The sequence below is a fragment of the Cetorhinus maximus genome, chromosome 31 (assembly GCF_964194155.1).
Source record: "Cetorhinus maximus chromosome 31, sCetMax3.hap1.1, whole genome shotgun sequence".
NCBI classification, from domain to species: domain Eukaryota; kingdom Metazoa; phylum Chordata; class Chondrichthyes; order Lamniformes; family Cetorhinidae; genus Cetorhinus; species Cetorhinus maximus.
In genome coordinates, this window is record NC_135909.1 from 14,412,341 (window position 1) to 14,431,226 (window position 18,886).

The 18,886-nt window shown below is 45.3% G+C and overlaps 5 non-coding genes across 5 annotated transcripts; 3 read left to right on the plus strand and 2 right to left on the minus strand.

Annotated features, from left to right (window-relative positions):
- Positions 1-915: 915 nt before the first annotated feature.
- Positions 916-986, plus strand: trnag-ucc (transfer RNA glycine (anticodon UCC)). The gene has a single exon. It is a non-coding gene; the product is annotated as a tRNA-Gly (tRNA).
- Positions 987-4,775: 3,789 nt separating this feature from the next.
- trnaa-ugc (transfer RNA alanine (anticodon UGC)) lies at positions 4,776-4,865 on the plus strand. Its single transcript is given in 2 exon segments — positions 4,776-4,811; positions 4,830-4,865. It is a non-coding gene; the product is annotated as a tRNA-Ala (tRNA).
- A 6,583-nt stretch (positions 4,866-11,448) lies between these two features.
- Positions 11,449-11,521, minus strand: trnaf-gaa (transfer RNA phenylalanine (anticodon GAA)). The gene has a single exon. It is a non-coding gene; the product is annotated as a tRNA-Phe (tRNA).
- A 2,021-nt stretch (positions 11,522-13,542) lies between these two features.
- On the plus strand, positions 13,543-13,624 carry trnas-gcu (transfer RNA serine (anticodon GCU)). The gene has a single exon. It is a non-coding gene; the product is annotated as a tRNA-Ser (tRNA).
- Positions 13,625-16,576: 2,952 nt separating this feature from the next.
- trnaf-gaa (transfer RNA phenylalanine (anticodon GAA)) lies at positions 16,577-16,649 on the minus strand. Its single transcript has one exon. It is a non-coding gene; the product is annotated as a tRNA-Phe (tRNA).
- Between the last annotated feature and the right edge of the window lie 2,237 nt (positions 16,650-18,886).

The following is an 18,886-nucleotide window of genomic DNA, read 5'->3' on the forward strand; positions in this document are numbered from 1 at the left end:
AGACCTGTCAGCAATATCCCCGCCTCATTCCAGTCACTTCTACAAACAGACAAACAGTCTGCTTCCATTTCTAGGACATCTTCTATTCCATTAACACACAACTCCCCTCCCAGAAGCATTGAGACTTTTACTAACCCCTCTTCCAGCTGAATTGGAGAATATAATGTGTTTGGGTTTGAGTTGTGACGCGGGGTTTGGCCAAGTTTGAGTTGGAGTGATTTGTTATCTACAAGGCAGTCAAGAGGTGTGAGGATCAGGCAGAGAAGGAGATCGAAGGTCACAAACACATCAGCCTCTAAACCAGTTAGTCTGCAGGTATCACAAATGAATGGGACTAAGAACAAGATAAAATCGGATCACGGGCCTGTAATTTAGTTTATTGAGAGGGAATTCGAAAAGTTTTTCAAAGATTGAACCGGTCAGTGAAAGTGTCTGTCTAGAACTGGAAATGAATACCGGCTGAAATTTAAACGGTTGCTATTGAATTAGTGACAGCAAATCAATTATTTTAAGGGAAGTGTTGGTGTAGTTATTTCAGAGAGAACTTCATCATCCCTTCCAGGATAAGTTGCATTTTTTTATTGTTCGGAACTTTGTGGATATCTACATGGAGCCGTTGTAGTTGGTCACTATCTTTGTCTGTTTCACGGCCCGTTCCCCGGGCAGCAACAGACCTTTTCCTGTCTCGATGTGTCCAAAGAAACAGCAGGAGAGAATTTATTGTGGACCGGTGCCCTCTGCTGGCTGCACGTGAGACATGCAAAGAGGTAACTTCTTTGGGGACATTTTAAATGTGTGAAACAACATAAACATGGTGAGAATTATTGCAAAACAGTTTATCAATCAGACACAAGATGCCAAAGATATAGTGTGTTTCGCGGTACTATAAATGCTGACTGTAATTTAGAGAAGTGTGCGATGGTGGTATAGTGGTGAGCATAGCTGCCTTCCAAGCAGTTGACCCGGGTCGATTCCCGGCCATCGCAGTAGTGATTTATTTTCAGCCTTATCCGTGATCAGACCAAAATTCTCTCCATTAGTTAAAATACGCGTTGGGATTCTTACAGTTCCACGCTCTGTAAGATTGGTCTTATTAGCAACTTTGTGAATCGGGCCCGAGCCATTTGCTCACCGTGCAAGCTTGATGCGGAAACCGGGCTCATCAAAGGCATCCTGCAGGGTAATGGTTACCCTGATCAGATCATTTCGCGCTGTGTATCACACAAGCTCATGACCGGGCTTTCAGAAGTGGCCGACTACATTCCCCAGAAGATCGGGAAAGGGTGAGTGCGAGAGGAATTATTCATTCGTGGTGGAAGTGTGTGTAAGATTGTAGAAAGATCGGCGGTGGAGCCCAGGACAAAGCCAAAGTCAAGTCTCGCTCCTCCCGGGCTGGACTGCAGCTCCCCGCGGGCCGTGTTCACAGGCTCCTGAGAAAGAGCAGCTATGCTGAGCGTGTGGCTGCTGGAGCGCTCCGCTCTTCCGATTGTATCATTCCCGGCCGCTTTCAGGGGACAGGATCAGAAATCAGCCGTTTCTCTCTGTCCCGATGAAACCTGTATGAAGGAGTCGGTTGGTAACCTCAGTTATTGCGTTTCCAGTGAGCTGAGATTGGCTCTGTTTTAAATCGCTGCTTTGTTACCGCCGGTTACAGATAAGAGTTTGACACATTTAATCTGTTCCTAAAATAGCGCCAGGACTCTGTGACGCAGAATGCAATATTACAGCTCCTAAAGCGTGAGATTAAAATTGTTGCCTTGAAATTAAGCTGTTCGGCTATTATCTTTTTTCCCCCCTCAAACTGGCGGGCTTTTCGAATTTGAAAATATAAGCCAATCGGCACTTCCAATTCCTGTTACCCGGCTCTCCGATTGGTTGAAGATTAGGATTGAGAATGGACTGACCAATCAGAGCTAGAGCCTGTCTAAAGTCTCTCAAACCATTCACAATGAATATTTATAGAGGTTAAATTGATGGAATCTGTGTCTTCCACTCCACCTGTACTTGAGTCCAAAAATATACTTCTTTCCAACAGGCAAATAATTGACGAAACCAGAATAAACGTGTTGTTTCCTCCAGAGATTTAATACTCAGCCAAAGCTTACACACATTGTTTGCTTTAAACCTACCATATCAGTGGCTTGTTGTTCTGCTGGAAATGTATGTGGAATGAATGCAAATTTATAATTAGTCCCAGAGACTGAAGGTTATATAGTGAATCCCACACTCACACAGAAGCAGAGAATAATTCTCAAGCACATTTTCAGTGCCAGATGCTGAAAGATACAGGCTGGTCACTGCACTCACTCACAATAGATGAATCTGAGTGATACTAAAGAAATATGATACACCAACTGTACCACTGAGAGATTTAGAAAGAGTCCAAGCATCACATAGAGTAACAGATGCTGATGGATACAAATGGAAGACCACACACTAACACACACACTGTAAATTCTACTTTCACATACAATACCGATGATTGGGAAAACTGCAATTGAATCTCACAATGTTTTATAATACCAAAGATTGACAGATGTAAAATTAATCCCACTGACAGATACAGAATGAATCTCATGCACACAAACAGAACCAAGTGATGAAAGAAACATATGATTCCCACACTTACTTTACAATACCACAGGTACAGAGTGCCATTGACAGATCTGCATTGAACCAAATACCTCCCTTCGCCGTCCAATAAAATGTGAACGCTTCTTGTCTGTTCTGTCGCTCTCTGAGTGTGCTGACATCTACTGGCCAGAGCTGAGAAATGCAACAGAGCGGAACTTTTTTTTATTAATTCAATGGATATGAGATTCGCTGGCTCGGCCAGCATTTATTGTCCATTCCTAAGTGACCTTGAGAAGGTGGTGGTGAGCTGCCGTCTTGGACCGCTGCAGTCCCTGTGGTGTAGGTAGACCCACAGTGCTGTGAGGGAGGGAGTTCCAGGATTTTGATACAATGACATTAACTGTGTGTGTTGCAGAAACAGCTCAATATGAGGAATTAGTGATGGGATGTGATAGGGTGGACATAGAGGTGTCAACAATCAATTCAAAGAGAATTCGATATTACCTTGTTTTCCCACTGAGTCGGTAGAATTTGGAACTGGTTGTCATGTTGAGCAGTCAAGACGATTAGCACAGCTGTATTTCAGGGAAAGCAAGATAAGCATAGGAGAGGGAATAGATTTCATGGATAAACAGGTAATATTACATAAAGTAAACTGGATTGAAGATCGTTAGCAATAATGTACCAATGTGTCCAAATGGCCCAATGAAGTATATTCTTGGTAGAATGAATACTGATTTTCAAAGTACCTCAGAGACTCACAGATACATAATGAATCCCACACTCACATAGTGCACCAGAGACAGAGCAATGCAGAGTGAATCCTACACTCACACACATCCCCAGAGACTGACCAATACATAATGAATCCCACACTCACATAGTGCACCAGAGACAGAGCAATGCAGAGTGAATCCCACACTCACAAACATCCCAAGAGACTGACCAATACATAATGAATCCCACACTCACATAGTGTACCGGAGACAGAGCAGTGCAGAGTGAATCCTACACTCACACACATCCCCAGAGACTGACCAATACATAATGAATCCCACACTCACATAGTGTACCAGAGGCAGAGCAATGCAGTTTGAATCCTACACTCACACACATCCCCAGAGACTGACCAATACATAATGAATCCCGCACTCACATAGTTTTCCAGAGAGAGCAATGCAGAATGAATGACACATCCCCAGAGGCTGACAAATACATTAGGAATCAGACACTCAAATCCTTTACCAGGGACAGAGCGATACAGAATGAATACGGCACTTATACACATGGAATCTTAGAATAGTTACACCACAGAGAAAGCCCATTCGGCCCTTTGTGTCTCTGGTGTTTCTCTGCCAGAGAAACCCAACTGCTCCTGATCCCCAGCCCTAGGTCGCTCATAATCTTTTTGCACCTCAGTTAGGTCACCCCTCAACCTCCTCTATCCTAAGGAAAACAACCCTAGAATATCCAACCTTCCTCACAGCTGCAATTTTCAAACCCTTGTAGCATTCTTTTAAATATTCTCTGCACACCCTCCAGAGCATTTGTGTCCTTCCTGTAATGTGATGACCAGAACTGTGCACAAAATTCCAACCGTGGCCTAACCAGCGTTTTATAGATTTCCAGCATTATATCCCTGTTTTTGTATTCAATACTTCGTTCAATAAAGGAAAACATTCCGTTACCACCTTGTCCCCCTGTCTTGCCACCTTCAGGGAAATGTGAACATGCACTCCAACGTGTCTCACTTCCGCAACCTGTCTCAATATCCTCCCGTTTATTGAGTGTTCCCTTTCTTTGTCTGCCCTCCCCAAATGCATTACCCCAAACTTTCTGGGATTGAATTCCATTTGCCAATTTTCTGACCACTCAACCAAACCAAGCATGGCATCTTTTAAATCACATTCTGACCTCTTTGCAGCCTTGGTCCAAACATGGAGAAACAGCTGAACTCAAGCCGTGAGGTTCAAGTGTTCACTTAAGTTCAGGGAAACATTTGACCTAGTGCGGGCATCAAGGAACCCCAGCAAAACTGAAAGTTCATGGAAATGAGGAGGGAAACTTTCCACTGGTTGGAGTCGTCCCCGGGGTTTCAAAAACATTCCAAAAGAAAACCAGCAGGAACAGTAATTCGCTTTTGTTTGATACACTATGGGTGACAATGAAAAGATCCTTTGACTGCACTTTGTAGTACAGGTGGCTCGTTGGTCTAGGGGCATGATTCTCGCCTTGCGAATTTCATTCTATTAATGTGCGAGAGGTCCCGGGTTCAATTCCCGGACGAGCCCATCGGACATCTTAATGCAGTAATTTTTTTCGCGCTCGAGGTGGTGGCAGTTCCGGAAATTAGGACCAGGTTTGAACACCCGGGAATTCATTGCTGAAAATGCATCACTAAAAACACGCGTGATGAAAATGAATGTCAAGATTAAAGAACGTTTCTCCGTGCCATGAGACTCTGAATTTATCTCTATGCGTCAAATAAGGCAACTCCCTCCGTGTGGATTCAGGTAGGAGGCTGATTGCACTCGGCTACAATCTTGACTGAAAGGACAAGCGGAGCTGGGAACCCCAGTGTTTCATTACAATTTAGCACATTTTAATGTGTTCCGGTGCTTGCAATGAGCTGGGAGGGGTTTCCTTTTGCAACCAAATGCTTGTAAGTTCCGGTCTTTCAGCGCTGGATTTTCACACTGTGTAGAAACATGTTTGATATCAGGTTGAAGTGTTGAAGTGATTCACATCAGTCGGTTTACAACAGCCCCTGATCTGATGTGATGGGCATTTATGTTAATGGAAGAAACTACATTTCCACCTTTACACATCTGGCCGAATATTCAGGGCCTGTACCAAAGAGGATCATTTATTTCAACAGTTCATGAATGCAAAAAGTATTGAAGGGGGTTTAATTTGTGCCGAGCTGGCCGAGAGGTTAAGGTGATGGAATATAAATCCATTGTTTTTTGCACGTTAAGGTTCGAATCCCACCTTGGTCGTTGTTTCATCAAATGTTTCTTCCTTGGTGCGGGGATTTTGCAGAAGGTCTGCCTGGAATCACTGATGTGATCCTCCAACCCAAGTTCTGAGGCCAGATTGCATAGAGTTTTCTTCTAAGATCTTGATTGCGATTTTATTGTTAACAATAAATTGGGGATCCGATTTAGAGTCCATTCGACTTAATATTTCGATCTCTCTCTAAGGGGAGTAAGTGGAGCAGTGGAAATATTCCGAGGATTTGGCTTCATTTCCCACCATGGCTCCTGGTGGAAATTAAACTCAATAATTAAAACCTGCAATTAAACGCTAATCCCAGTGATGGTTCACTGATGTCTTCCCTGGCCGGACCTACATATGAGTTTGATTCCTAACTGCCCGCTGAGAAATCCACGGAGATCAAGTACAATTTGGGATGTGTAACAAAGACTGGCCTTGCGAGCGACGCTCACATCCCATGAAATATTGTTTTCACTATTTGAAATACAAGCGTTAGGCCACCCCTCAGCCTTGTTATTACAAGACAATAAAGATCCAAACTGTCAATCCTTTCGTCCTTGTATACCACGCATTGCATTTTTTTGTTATTTATTCTTCTTCTGTGGGCTGTGGGCGTCAATTGCACGGCCAGAACTTCCTGCCCTTCCCTAATCTCCCTCGAACTGGATGGCTTGCTCAGTAATTTCCGAGGGCAGATAAGAGTCAACCATATTCCCATGTGCATGGAGTCACATGTAAACCAGACCAGGTCAGGACGGCAGACTGTTTCCTCTTAAGTGCATTGATGAACCAGATGGGTTTTTATTTAGTACAATCGACGATTGTTTCATGGCCGTCATTACAGAGACCAGCTTTCAATTCAAGAACCATGAAATAATTGAATTTAAATTCCCCGAGCTGCCACGGTGGGATTTGAACACTTGCCCCTAGAGATGAGCCTGGGCCTCTGGATTCCGAGACCAGTGACATCATCTTTCATCCCTGGAAACAACAACTGAACATTCAGCGAATCATTCAGCCGCTTGATGAGGAAATTGGAATTCCCTCCGCAGCATTTTATTAAACTGATTGATTCAAAGCCTTTTGTTCCATTGGAAATATCAATATTTTATCGACATTAGTCAGACATTGTGGATTTCTTAGTAACGGAACAAAATCCAAAGATGAGTGAGGAATGAATGCACAAAGTAACAAGGAAATACATTCTGAGAAAGTGCTCCGCATTGTTTGGAAGAAAGAGCAGAACTTGCAGCTGACGAGTGGGAACCTGGTTTATTGGACGTTCCACCAGATTTCTGTATGAAGCAACGGGACAGGACACGAAACTGCTATCTTCTGATTACATCATAATGTGCATTGAAGTTAGACGCCCGATCCTTTAGGACCAGGCTACCAGTCCTTCCAGCCAGATAATGCCTTGTCCATAAAAACTGTGCTGCATTTATGTCTCTTGGATTTTTGAATGTTCCACTGATTCCCAGACCCTTGGTCTCGGGATCTCAGATTGATTTTGGATCATGAAGTCAGTTCCTATTGTCCGCACCTCTCCTCAAAATGTCCCTGCAATTTTTTTGTCCTCTCTAAATCTTGGCCCGTTGACCTTCACTCAATCGCTGCTAAATTCCTGAAATAAAAAAATCCCACCTTCTCCAGAACAAAAACATATTCATTCTCCTAAATAAGTCCCATCAGTGACTTACGGCGATAGTTGATAACACTTGGGGTCTCGTCCAAGATTTGAATACGGCACCTCTCGCAGAATATCTCAATAAGAATGGCTAAGCGAGAATCATACCCATCCCACAGCCTCTTCATCTTCTTCTTCTTAGGCAATAACTCGTCATTGAAAATGGCTTTTTTTCCACGCCGACGTTGCGGTTTCTGAGGAGCCTAAAAAGTCCAATGCTGGCTCCGCACACTCTGCCACAGGTTGGGGCAGGTAGTGTTTGAGGAGGCGGGTGGGTGGGATGCTCGGATTTTGCTCCGCTCCTTCCGCTGTTTGCTCTTGGCCTCCACCTGGGCCTGTCGGAGACGTTCCAAATGGTTGGCACCTTCGCGGATGTTTCTTGTCCAGTTTGGGCGTTTCGAGCAAGAGATTCCCACAAATCGGTGGGAATGTTGCATTTTATCAGGGAGGCTTTGAGGACGCCCCTGAAACGTTTCCTCTGCCCTCCTGGTAGCCGCTTGCCGTGACGAAGCGGGCATCTAGTTCCATTCACATCCAAAGCCAGTCAACTATCCTTTCACACCGCGAGAGTAACACAGGAAATGTAAGAATTATACGTGGGCGGTGAAACAGAGTTCGTGTTGTAGGTAAGTGACTTTTCACCTGAACTGGAGAGGTAAATATTTTGTGATAGGGGTTAAGCCAGTGAAAGGGAAGCGGGAAAAAAGCAAAAACGACGCCCTGGAAAATCTTGGAAATCGGGAGAGATAAAATCACAACAGAGTTTGTGCTGCATCGCCAGACAGAGGGAAACATCAGCTCCGAGAGTTAAACAGCTCAGAATGAGGGCACTCGGCTCCGTATGCGGAACAATAAAGAGAAAAAAATATGTAACTGGTGGACGTTTTAAATCGCGGATTGATGAACAACTGCCGAAGCTCAAACCCACATCTGCGAACAGAAGGGAATCAGAATGTTGGCAGTTTTTACAGAGCGATATTGTTGAGCTGAATGTTCACAATGGAAGGCTGTAAAGTTCCTCATTGAAGAATGAGCCGCTGTTCGTCGAGAGAACCTTGAGCTTCATCGGAACATTGCAGGAGTCCGAGAACCGAGTGATCAGGGTGAGAGCCAGGTCGCCAGTCATTTCGTTTCACCAGCTTGACTGTGTGGATGAGTTGATTGGACTTTCTGTCAATTTACCGCACATTCTTGGCTATCAGTTCTGTCGCCGGAAAAAGCCACATCAACACTTTCTGTCAAAAGTAACCCCATCCCAACCCTGACTGCCCTGAGAAACTGCCACTTAGACATGTGATGACCAGCTATTGAAGCGAGCGCTGCCTAACATCCCTGACCGTTAATTCCCCCTGAGCTGCTTTACTAAATATACTAAAATTACGAATTTAAAGTGACTTTCTGCAACTCCTATAATACAGCAAAAATATGGCCAGTAATATCAAGATGTAACCCTCCCGCCGCACCCACCAACATCCGCCCCCACAACACGCCTCTCCCCTCACAGCAGCCCCCCAACCACCAGCCCCGCCCCCCAACACCCCCCGCAACCCCCTCCCCATCCCGCCCCAACGCCACCCCCAGTTCTTTCAGACTGAATATGTTTTCAAACAAGATTGCAACTCCATGTGGAAATCAGGCTGTGAGCATTTTGACCCGAGTGGGCTCTGTACAAAGTGGGTCACATGGTTTTTATGGCTCTGACAAAAAACATGCCTGGATGACTAAGTTTTAAAAAGTGGGCTTGATTTGACTTTGAGGAGAGAAGGACCAACTGCTTGGGCAGGAAGACCTTTTGGGCCTTTTGCACTCCAGAGCCAGTCCACAGCCGGAAGTTAATATTAACTGCTCCTGAGATGCTCGACACACTGGGATACAGTACGCTCGATTATTCCATGATACCGCCCGAAAAGCAGTGCCAGAATCATTGATGTTGTCATCGATCAGTGCTGGGGAAGCGACTGGAGAACACTGACCCCATCTCAGGGACTGCACACTCTGCCCTTTGCCTTGATCTATTGACATTTAACGTTTGGCAAAATTCCCCCTTTTCTGAAAAAGAATCATAAGGACTCGAAACGTTGACTCTGTTTTTTTTCACCCCACAGATGCTGTTAGACCTGCTGAATCATTCCAGCATTTTCTGTTTTTGTTTCAGATTTCCAGCATCAGCAGTATTTTGCTTTAATTTCCCCTTTTTCTATTTTTTATGTCATGGTTTTCCATTATGTCTATGTGTGTGTGTTTGTGAGAGAGAGCGTGTGTGTCTGTGTGTTTGTGAGAGAGAGCGTGTGTGTGTGTTTGTGAGAGAGAGCGTGTGTGTGTGTGTTTGTGAGAGAGAGCGTGTGTGTGTGTGTGTGTTTGTGAGAGAGAGCGTGTGTGTGTTTTTGAGAGAGAGCGTGTGTGTGTGTGTTTGTGAGAGAGAGCGTGTGTGTGTGTGTGTTTGTGAGAGAGAGCGTGTGTGTGTGTGTGTTTGTGAGAGAGAGCGTGTGTGTGTGTTTGTGAGAGAGAGCTTGTGTGTGTGTGTGTGTGTTTGTGAGAGAGAGCGTGTGTGTGTGTGTGTGTGTTTGTGAGAGAGAGCGTGTGTGTGTTTGTGAGAGAGAGCGTGTGTGTGTGTGTGTGTTTGTGAGAGAGAGCGTGTGTGTGTGTGTGTTTGTGATAGAGAGCGTGTGTGTGTGTGTGTTTGTGAGAGAGACCGTGTGTGTGTGTTTGTGAGAGAGAGCGTGTGTGTGTTTGTGAGAGAGAGCGTGTGTGTGTGTGTGTGTGTTTGTGAGAGAGAGCGTGTGTGTGTGTGTGTGTGTGTTTGTGAGAGAGAGCGTGTGTGTGTTTGTGAGAGAGAGCGTGTGTGTGTGTGTGTGTTTGTGAGAGAGAGCGTGTGTGTGTGTGTGTTTGTGATAGAGAGCGTGTGTGTGTGTGTGTTTGTGAGAGAGACCGTGTGTGTGTGTTTGTGAGAGAGAGCGTGTGTGTGTTTGTGAGAGAGAGCGTGTGTGTGTGTGTGTGTGTTTGTGAGAGAGAGCGGGTGTGTGTGTGTGTGTGTTTGGGAGAGAGAGCGTGTGTGTGTGTGTGTTTGTGAAAGAGAGCGTGTGTGTGTGTGTGTGTGTGTGTGTTTGTGAGACAGAGCGTGTGTGTGTGTTTGTGAGAGAGAGCGTGCGTGTGTGTTTGCGTGTGTGATTTAAGGTATCTCGAAAGATTAATTTGTATAATTTCATATTCCATACTGCTTTACTTTTCCATTCGGGAAGAGCTTTTTCTTAACAATAAACTGATCAATTTGTTGCTTTTCTAAAGAATCCACGATAAAATCTGTTTTAATGCAGGTAACAGTGGTGAAGGTAAATAATTGGCCATTTTACTAAGTGAATTGAACATTTAAACTAATGTTGCGATCTGTGGAGTAGTGGGACTAGACCAACGGCGCACTCCTCCCATCCCGCTCGGAACTCAGAAACTTAGCTCCAGGTAACTGTCGATTCCTTCTGCAAAGCAGATGACATATTGGGCTTCCCACTAAACATGCAGAAAACTGAGATCCGGTTCCAATATTCCTGATTGAGGAACACCACCAGAAACTGCTGCACACAAAGTGCTTACTGAAGGGTCAAATTATTTTGTTTCAGTGAGTCATGAAAGTATCTTTGGAGCAGGTTAAGTAGCATTTCCTGTGTTTCAATGAGAAATTCTGATATGAATTTAAAAGGAAAGGGTAAATATTTGTAATACTCATTGGGCCCGTCCGCCACCTGACTGAGGCGAGCTCACTTCCCAATGTCATCACTGAGAGATACAGACAGGAAGAAAGAATAATAAACGGGATGGAAACAATGGATGAATTGGATTCCAATTACTCTCCTCTGGTTAATGTTGACAAAAGCACCATTGAAATTGATCAACAGATGGATTTTTCAGGATTTGCATTCCCAATGACTGATCGAGGAATCAGAAGCTCGAAACAGATGAGAGTTGCATAGTTGTTAGCATAGTTTAATGGGAGCTGAGTTGACCAGCGCTTGTTCACATGTTTTTAAAGAAAAGTTAAACAGATCTTTATTCCAATAACATGGACCCGCGAGCATAGAGCTGCACAGGTGCAAGGGAGGAGGGCAAGTGTCCCCTCCCCTCAGAAATGGGTCTCCCAAAAACAATTGGCACCTTCACCCGCAGGAGACGCTCAGGCGACTATACTAGCCGCTCGTTGCCGAAACCCGGGATTGAACCAGGGACCTTTAGATCTTCAGTCTAACGCTCTCCCAACTGAGCTATTTCGGCTGACGAAAGTTCCGTTTTTCGAGCCAGAATTGATGCAGGGACGTAAGGATACGAGTTTTACAGTCACCGACAGCCATTCGCTTATATTAGAGAACATGATCGCATAATGACAAAGGACAGCCATCACCTCTTTTAAGCTCCCTCCAAATTTCGATTATTACTTTGCAAAGCCGAACGAAACATCAGTTCATTGCCAATCTTCGGCCAATCGCTACACAGGGATGTCTGACAAACAGCCTTCTTCATCCTTTGAATGAATAGTTTCCTGACGTCACTGTTAAATGGCTTAAACCTAATTTTAAGGTTCTATCCTTTGTTCTGTATTCCCCCACCAGAGGAAATGGTTTCTCCGCATTAAAACCTATTAATCATCTCAATTACCTCAACCAGATAGCGCCTACACCTTCTCAACTCACGGGTATGTAAGCGTCACAGCGGGAGCACATGTAACTGCAGATCAGAAAACTGTGTATCGCACATGGTTATGGCTACTTTTGCCCCAAATCTGTATCTGAATGAATGGAACCCGCTTGTGATAAACACTGTCGCCTTTCACTGTTCAGCTGATGAGTTTCATAGAGCCACGTATGTGATTCCCTCAGTTCTGCTTTTCGACAAAAAGCTGGGGAAATGCAACACAGATGTCAGTCTTCAGCCAGCTCCACTCACTCCAAGTGAAATCCAGAAATGGCTGAAGGCACGGGTAACTGCAAAGGCTTTGGGCCCTGACACCATTCCTGCAGCAGTACTGAAAACCTGTGCTCCAGAAATAGCCTCGCCCCTCGCCAAGTTGTTCCAGTGCAGCTACAAGACTGGCATCTTCCCGGCAACGTGGGAAATTACTCAGGGCTGTCTTGTTCACAAAAAAAAAGGAAGATCCAACAGGGAAAAACCGCCCCATCCGTCTACTCTCGTTTATTAAGGTGAGGAAAAATGTCTTCGAGATTGCGATCAAGTGACCCTTATTCAGCAATAACCCTCTCACTGAAGCTCAGTTTGTTTTCTGCCAGGGTCACTCAGCTCCTGACCTCATTGCAGCCTTGGTCCAAACATGGAGAAAGCAGCTGAACTCAAGACGCGAGGTGCAAGTGACTGCACTTGAGTTCAAAGAAGCATTTGACCTAATGTGGCATCAAGGAACCCCAGCAAAACTGAAGTCAAAGGAAATAAGGCGGGAAACTCTCCACTGGTTGGAGTCGTCCCCGGGGTTTCTAAAACATTGGAAAATATTTCCAGCATGAACTGTAATTCGCTTTTGTTTGATGCACTTTGTGTGAAAATGAAAGGATTCTTTGACTGCTTTTTGTTATGCCGGTGGCTTGTTGGTCGCTTTGGGTGTTCAATTGATTTATTATGCGACAGGTCCCGGGTTCAATTCCCGGACGAGCCCATCTTAATGCAGCATTTTCTTTCGCGCTCGAGGTGGTGGCAGTTCCGGAAATAAGGACAAGGTTTGAACACCCGGGAAGTCATTGCAGGGAATGCATCACTTCAACACACGTGATATAAATGAATGCCAAGTTTAAAGAGCGTTTCTCCGTGCCATGAGACTCTGAATTTATTCTAAAGCATCAAATGAGTGAACTGTCTATTTGTGGATTCACTTTTGGGAGGCTGATTGCACTCAGTTTCAATCTTGACTGAAAGGACAAGCAGAGCTGGGAACCCCAGTGTTTCATTTTAATTTACCACATTTTAGCTGTGTTTCGGTGCTTGCAGTGAGCTGGGAGGGGTTTCTTTTTGCTACTAAATGCTTGTATGTTCCGGTCTTTCCGCGGTGGGTTTTTACACTGTGTAGAAACATGTTGGATATTAGGGTGAAGTGTTGAAGTGATTCACATCAGTCGGTTTACAACAGTCCCGAATCTGATGTGATGGGCATTTATTTCACTGACATAAAATACATTTCCATCTTTACACAACTGGCCGAATATTCAGGGCCTGTACCAAAGAGGATCATTTATTTCAACGGTTCATGGATGCAATAAGTATAGAAGGGGGTTTAAGAATCGGCATTCTGCGATGAGGTGGCCGAGTGGTTACGGCGATGGACTGCTAATCCATTGTGCTTTGCACGCGTGGGTTCGAATCCCACCTTCGTCGTTACTTTATCAACTGTTTCCCCCTTATTGCGGTGATTTTGCAGAAGCTCTGCCTGGAATCACTGATGTGATTCTCCAACCCAAGTTATGAGGCCAGCTTGCTTCGACTTTTCTTGTAAGATCTTGGATTCGATACTTTTGTTCACAATAACATGGGGATCCGACTTAGAGTCGATTCGACATGATATTTCCATCTCTCTCTAGGGAGAAACATTGGAGCAGTGGAAATATTCCGGGGACTTGTGTTCATTTCCCACCATAGTTGCTGATGGAAATTAAACTCAATAATTAAAACCTGCAATTAAACGTTAATCTCAGTGGTGGTTCATTGATGTCTTCCCTGGCCTGGTCTACATATGAGTTTGATTCCTAACTGCTCGCTGTAAAAGCCACTGAGTTCAAGGGCAGTTTGGGATGTATAACAAAGACTGGCCTCGCGAGCGACGCTCACATCCCCTGAAATAATGTTTTAAAAGGGTGAATGCGCACCTCACTGATTGGATCTTCCATCAGCCCCTGTAATGGACAGACGTGTTGAATAATAAAGCGCTTTGTGACGTCAAGAAAAAGATCAATTTCAGTGAAACCGAGACTCAAACCCACATCTGCGAACAGAAGGGAATCAGAATGTTGGCAGTTTTTACAGAGCGATATTGTTGAGCTGAATGTTCACACTGGAACGCTTTAAAGTTCCTCATTGAAGGATGAGCCGCTGCTCCTCGAGCGAACCTTGAGCTTCATTGGAACATTGCAGGAGTCCGAGAACCGAGTGATCAGGGTGAGAGCCAGGTCGCCAGTCATTTCGTTTCACCAGCTTGACTGTGTGGATGAGTTGGTTGGACTTTCTGTTAATTTACCGCACATTCTTGGCTATCAGTTCTGTCGCCGGAAAAAGCCACATCAACACTTTCTGTCAAAAGTAACCCCATCCCAACTCTTACTGCCCTGAGAAACTGTCACTTAGACATGTGATGACCAGCAATTGAAGTGAGCGCTGCCTAACTTCCCTGACCGTTAATTCCCCCTGATCTTTTTTGCTAAGTCGAATTAAAGCTGAGTTTCTGCAACTCCTATAACACAGCTAAAATATGGTCAAGTAACATGAAGCTGTAACCCTTCCGTCCAACCCACCATCATCTGCCCCACCACACGCCCCTCCTCTCACTGCATCACCCAAATGCCACCATCCTCGCACCCCCCGCCCCCCCCAGCACCACCCCCCCCCACCCCTCCCCCGCCACCCTTCCCCCGGACCCACAGCCACCCCCAACTCTGCCAATCTGAATGTTCTTTCAGACAAGCCTACATGTTAAAATCAGGCTGTGAACATTTTGACCCGATAGGGCTGTGTACACAGGGGGTCACATGGATTTCATGGTTCTGAAGGAAAACATACCTGGAAGACTGTGTTTTAAAAAGTGGGCTTTTTTTCCCTTTGAGAAGAGAAGGACCAGCTGCTTGATGTTGTCTCGGATCAGTGCTGGGGGAGTTACTGTGGAACACTGACCCCATCTCAAGGACTGCACATCCAGTCCTTTGCCTTGATCCATTGACTTTTAATTTTTGGCAAAATTGCTTCCTTACTAAAGAAGGGTCATAAGGGCTCGAAACGTTGACTCTGTATTTACATCTCCCCACAGATGCTGTTAGACCTGCTGATTTTTTGCAGCATTTTCTGTTATTGTTTCTGATTTCCAACATCCCCACCATTTTGCTTTAATTTCCGCTATTTCTCTTTTTACTATCATGGTTTCCTATTATGAATGCGTGTGTGTATGTGTGTGTGTGTGTTTGTGAGAGAGGGAGAGCGTATGTGTGTGTATGTATGTGTGCGTGTGTGTGTTTGTGAGAGAGGGAGAGCGTGTGTGTGTGTGTATGTGTGACTTATGGTATCTCGAAAGATTAATTCGCATAACTTCAGATCCATACTGTACGTTCATAAGCTTTACATTTCTATTCGAAAATACCTTTGTTTATATCAAACAGACAAATTTATTGTTTATCGAAATAAGCCATTTAAAACCTCGTTTATTCTCGGGAACAGTGGTGAAAGTAAGTAATTGGCCATTTTGGTGAGTGAGTTGAACATTTGAACCAATGTTGCGACCTGTGGAGTAGTGGGACTAGACCAAGGGCGCACTCCTCCCATCCCGCTCGTAACAGGGTGTTCACTCAGAAACTTAGCTCCAGGTCACTGTCGACTCCTTCTGTAAAGCAGTTGACATATTGGGTTTCCCACTAAACATGCAGAAAACTAAGATCCGATTCCAATATTCGTGACTGAGGGAGACCCCCAGAAACGGCTGCACACAAACAGCTTACTGAAAGGTCAAATTATGTTGTTTCAGTGAGTCATAGAAGTGCCCTTGGAGCAGGTTAAGCAGCATTTCCTGTGTTTCAATGAGAAATTCTGATCTGAATTTAAAAGGAAAGGGTAAATATTTGTAATACTCATGAGATCCGTCCGCCGCATGACTGAGGCGAGCTCATTTCTCGACCTAATCACTGAGAGACACAGACACAAAGAAATATTAATAAACGAGAGGGAAACAATGGATTAATTGAATTCCAATTACAGTCCCCTGGTTAATGTTAAAAAAACAACATTGCAATGGATCAACAGACGGATTTTCAGGAATTTAAATTCCCAATGAGTGATCGAGGAACCAGAAGCTGGGAACATATGAGAGTTGCACGGTTGTTAGCAATAGTTTCATGGGAGCTGAGTTGACCAGCGCTTTTTCATATGATTTTTTCAAGAAAGGTTAAAGCGATCTTTATTGCAGTAACGTGGACCAGCGGACACAGAGCTGCCCGCGTGTTTTGGAGGAGGGCAAGTCTCCTCTACCCTCAAAAAGCGGGACTGGGTCTCCCAAAAACTGTTGGCACCATCAGCTAGCGAGCAACACAGGAAAAAGCTGGAGACGCTCAGGCAAAAGGATTTGCAATTTGTTGCCGAAACCCGGGATTGAACCAGGGACCTTTAAATCTTCAGTCTAACGCTCTCCTAACTGAGCTATTTCAGCTGACAGCGAATCCTTCTTCGAGCCGGAATTAAACCAGAGACCTAAGGATGCTAATTTTACAGGCATCTACAGTCCTCCGCTTATATTAGAGAACATGATCGCACAATGACAAAGGACAGCCAACACCTCGTTTCAGTTTCCTCCAGTTTTCCCGTTTTTCTTGACAAAGAGTGGGTGCAAAGCCCAACGAAGCATCAGTTCATTGCCATAATCTCTCGGCCAATCGCTACACAGGGATTGACCGACAAACAGCTTTCTTCATCCTTTGAATGAATTATTCCGTGACGTCACTATTAAATGGCTTCACTCTAAGTTTAAGGTAATATCCATTTGTTCTGCACTCCCCCGCCAGAGAAAATCGTTTCTCCGCATTAAAACCTATTAATCATTTCAATTACCTCAACCAGATAACGCCTACAGCTTCCCAACTCACGAGTATATAAGCGTCACAGCGGGAGCACATCTAACTGCAGATCAGAAAAATGTGTGTGCCGCACTTGGCCATGGCTACTTTTGCACCAAATCTGTGTCTGAATTAATGGAACCCGCTTGTGATGAACACTGTCACCTTTCACTGTTTAGCTGATGAGTTTCACAGAGCCACGTATGTGATTCCCTCAGTTGCGCTTTTGCACGAAGTTGGGGAAATGCATCACAGCTGTCTTCAGCCAGCTCCATTCACTCCAAGTGAAATCAAGAAATGGCTGAAGACACGGGTAACTGCAAAGGCTGTGGGCCCTGACACCATTCCTGCAGCAGCACTGAAAACCTGTGCTCCAGAAATAGACTCGCCCCACGCCAAGTTGTTCCATTACAGCTACAGGACTGGCATTTACCCGGCCATGTGGGAAATTGCTCAGGTCTGTCTTGCCCACAAAAAAAACAGGAAAATCCATGTGAAGTGTACTCCAGAGTCCATAAGTGAAATGGTGTTGCCCTAGGCTCTGCTGCAGAACCAAACAGTCATCAGAACAGATGACAAAAGGCCCTCTAACCAGGCCGTGAATCATCAGCGGTCAACTCCTTTCCCTCCCCATCCAGGGATTTTCCAGTGACACACTGCGACAGGCTGGCCAACACTTTCAGTAAACTGATGACACTGTCAGCAACCGGCAATGGAGCCTTGCTGAGGCGGTGTGGATACATAGGAGCATGACTCAAATTCTTCTGACTCAATTTAATGGACCCCAGCAGCGAGGTGATATTGATAATTGCTGCCTTGTTACAGCTCATCCCTACCAAATCCGGGGCCTGTTCTGCCACCTTCAGACTGGGTAGAAAAGGCTTGCTCACCAATAGGGGGCCAATCACGTTTGTTAATTCGCCATCTTGTCCTCAGCAATGAGGGTTTCTAGATTTGCATAAGAGTTTATTCCAGCATTGTTGATGAGTGAGTTCAGTCCAGTTGTACCCAGGCTTGCTTGCACTGCCTCCACCGCTTTTTGGATGCTGGCTGAATCTGTAACATCCAGCTCTATCATCTTCACTGCACATTGTTCATCTGCTAACTTCTGCAGCTCCTGGGCTGGGCTCGACTGCCAATAGGTTGCAAAGATCTGAGCCGGTGGACATCCGGAGCTGCTCAGTTGTTTAACGAGTTCCAGCCCGATCTCCTTGTTCGCCCCGGTAATTAGAACAGCCTCAGCCTTCAGTTCTGTTATGATCAGCCTGAACCAGGTGGCGACAGCGCCGCTAAACCCGCGTTAACTCGGGCCAAGAATAGTCATTAAAGCTGAGATCTGCTAACCACCAAAAAAGGGGGAGGTTCTCCCTCCGACAGGGATAGTCAGCGATTTTCCGCCCACCTCGGAACTTCGCACCGCTGTCAGGAGGCCAAGGGACAAGATACCCCGACCCTGTCGAACGGTGAAGAGAAAGTCAATTCCCATCTATCAAGAGCCCGGCATCCCTCAAGGGCGGTCCGGCGGGCGGAAGCTGGTGTCCCTCCCTGATCCTGGAGACTGTTCAGCAGCGGAATCGCCGGTGACGAGGACAAGGAGTCGCTTCGCGGGAACCTAGAGACTTTTCCCCGTTTGTCCGATCCCCAAAGTGTTGGGTAAGGACTTACGGAGGCGGCCTCCTCCCAGGTGTGTGAGTAGGTATCATATGTGACATTGACGTTGTGTTTGTTCTTGTTGTTCATTGAGCGCTGTTGTGTGTTTAACGAATAACATATCACGTTCAAATGATGACATGAGTGTAAACGTCTCCAGACATTCGAGCAGCGATCCTGAACC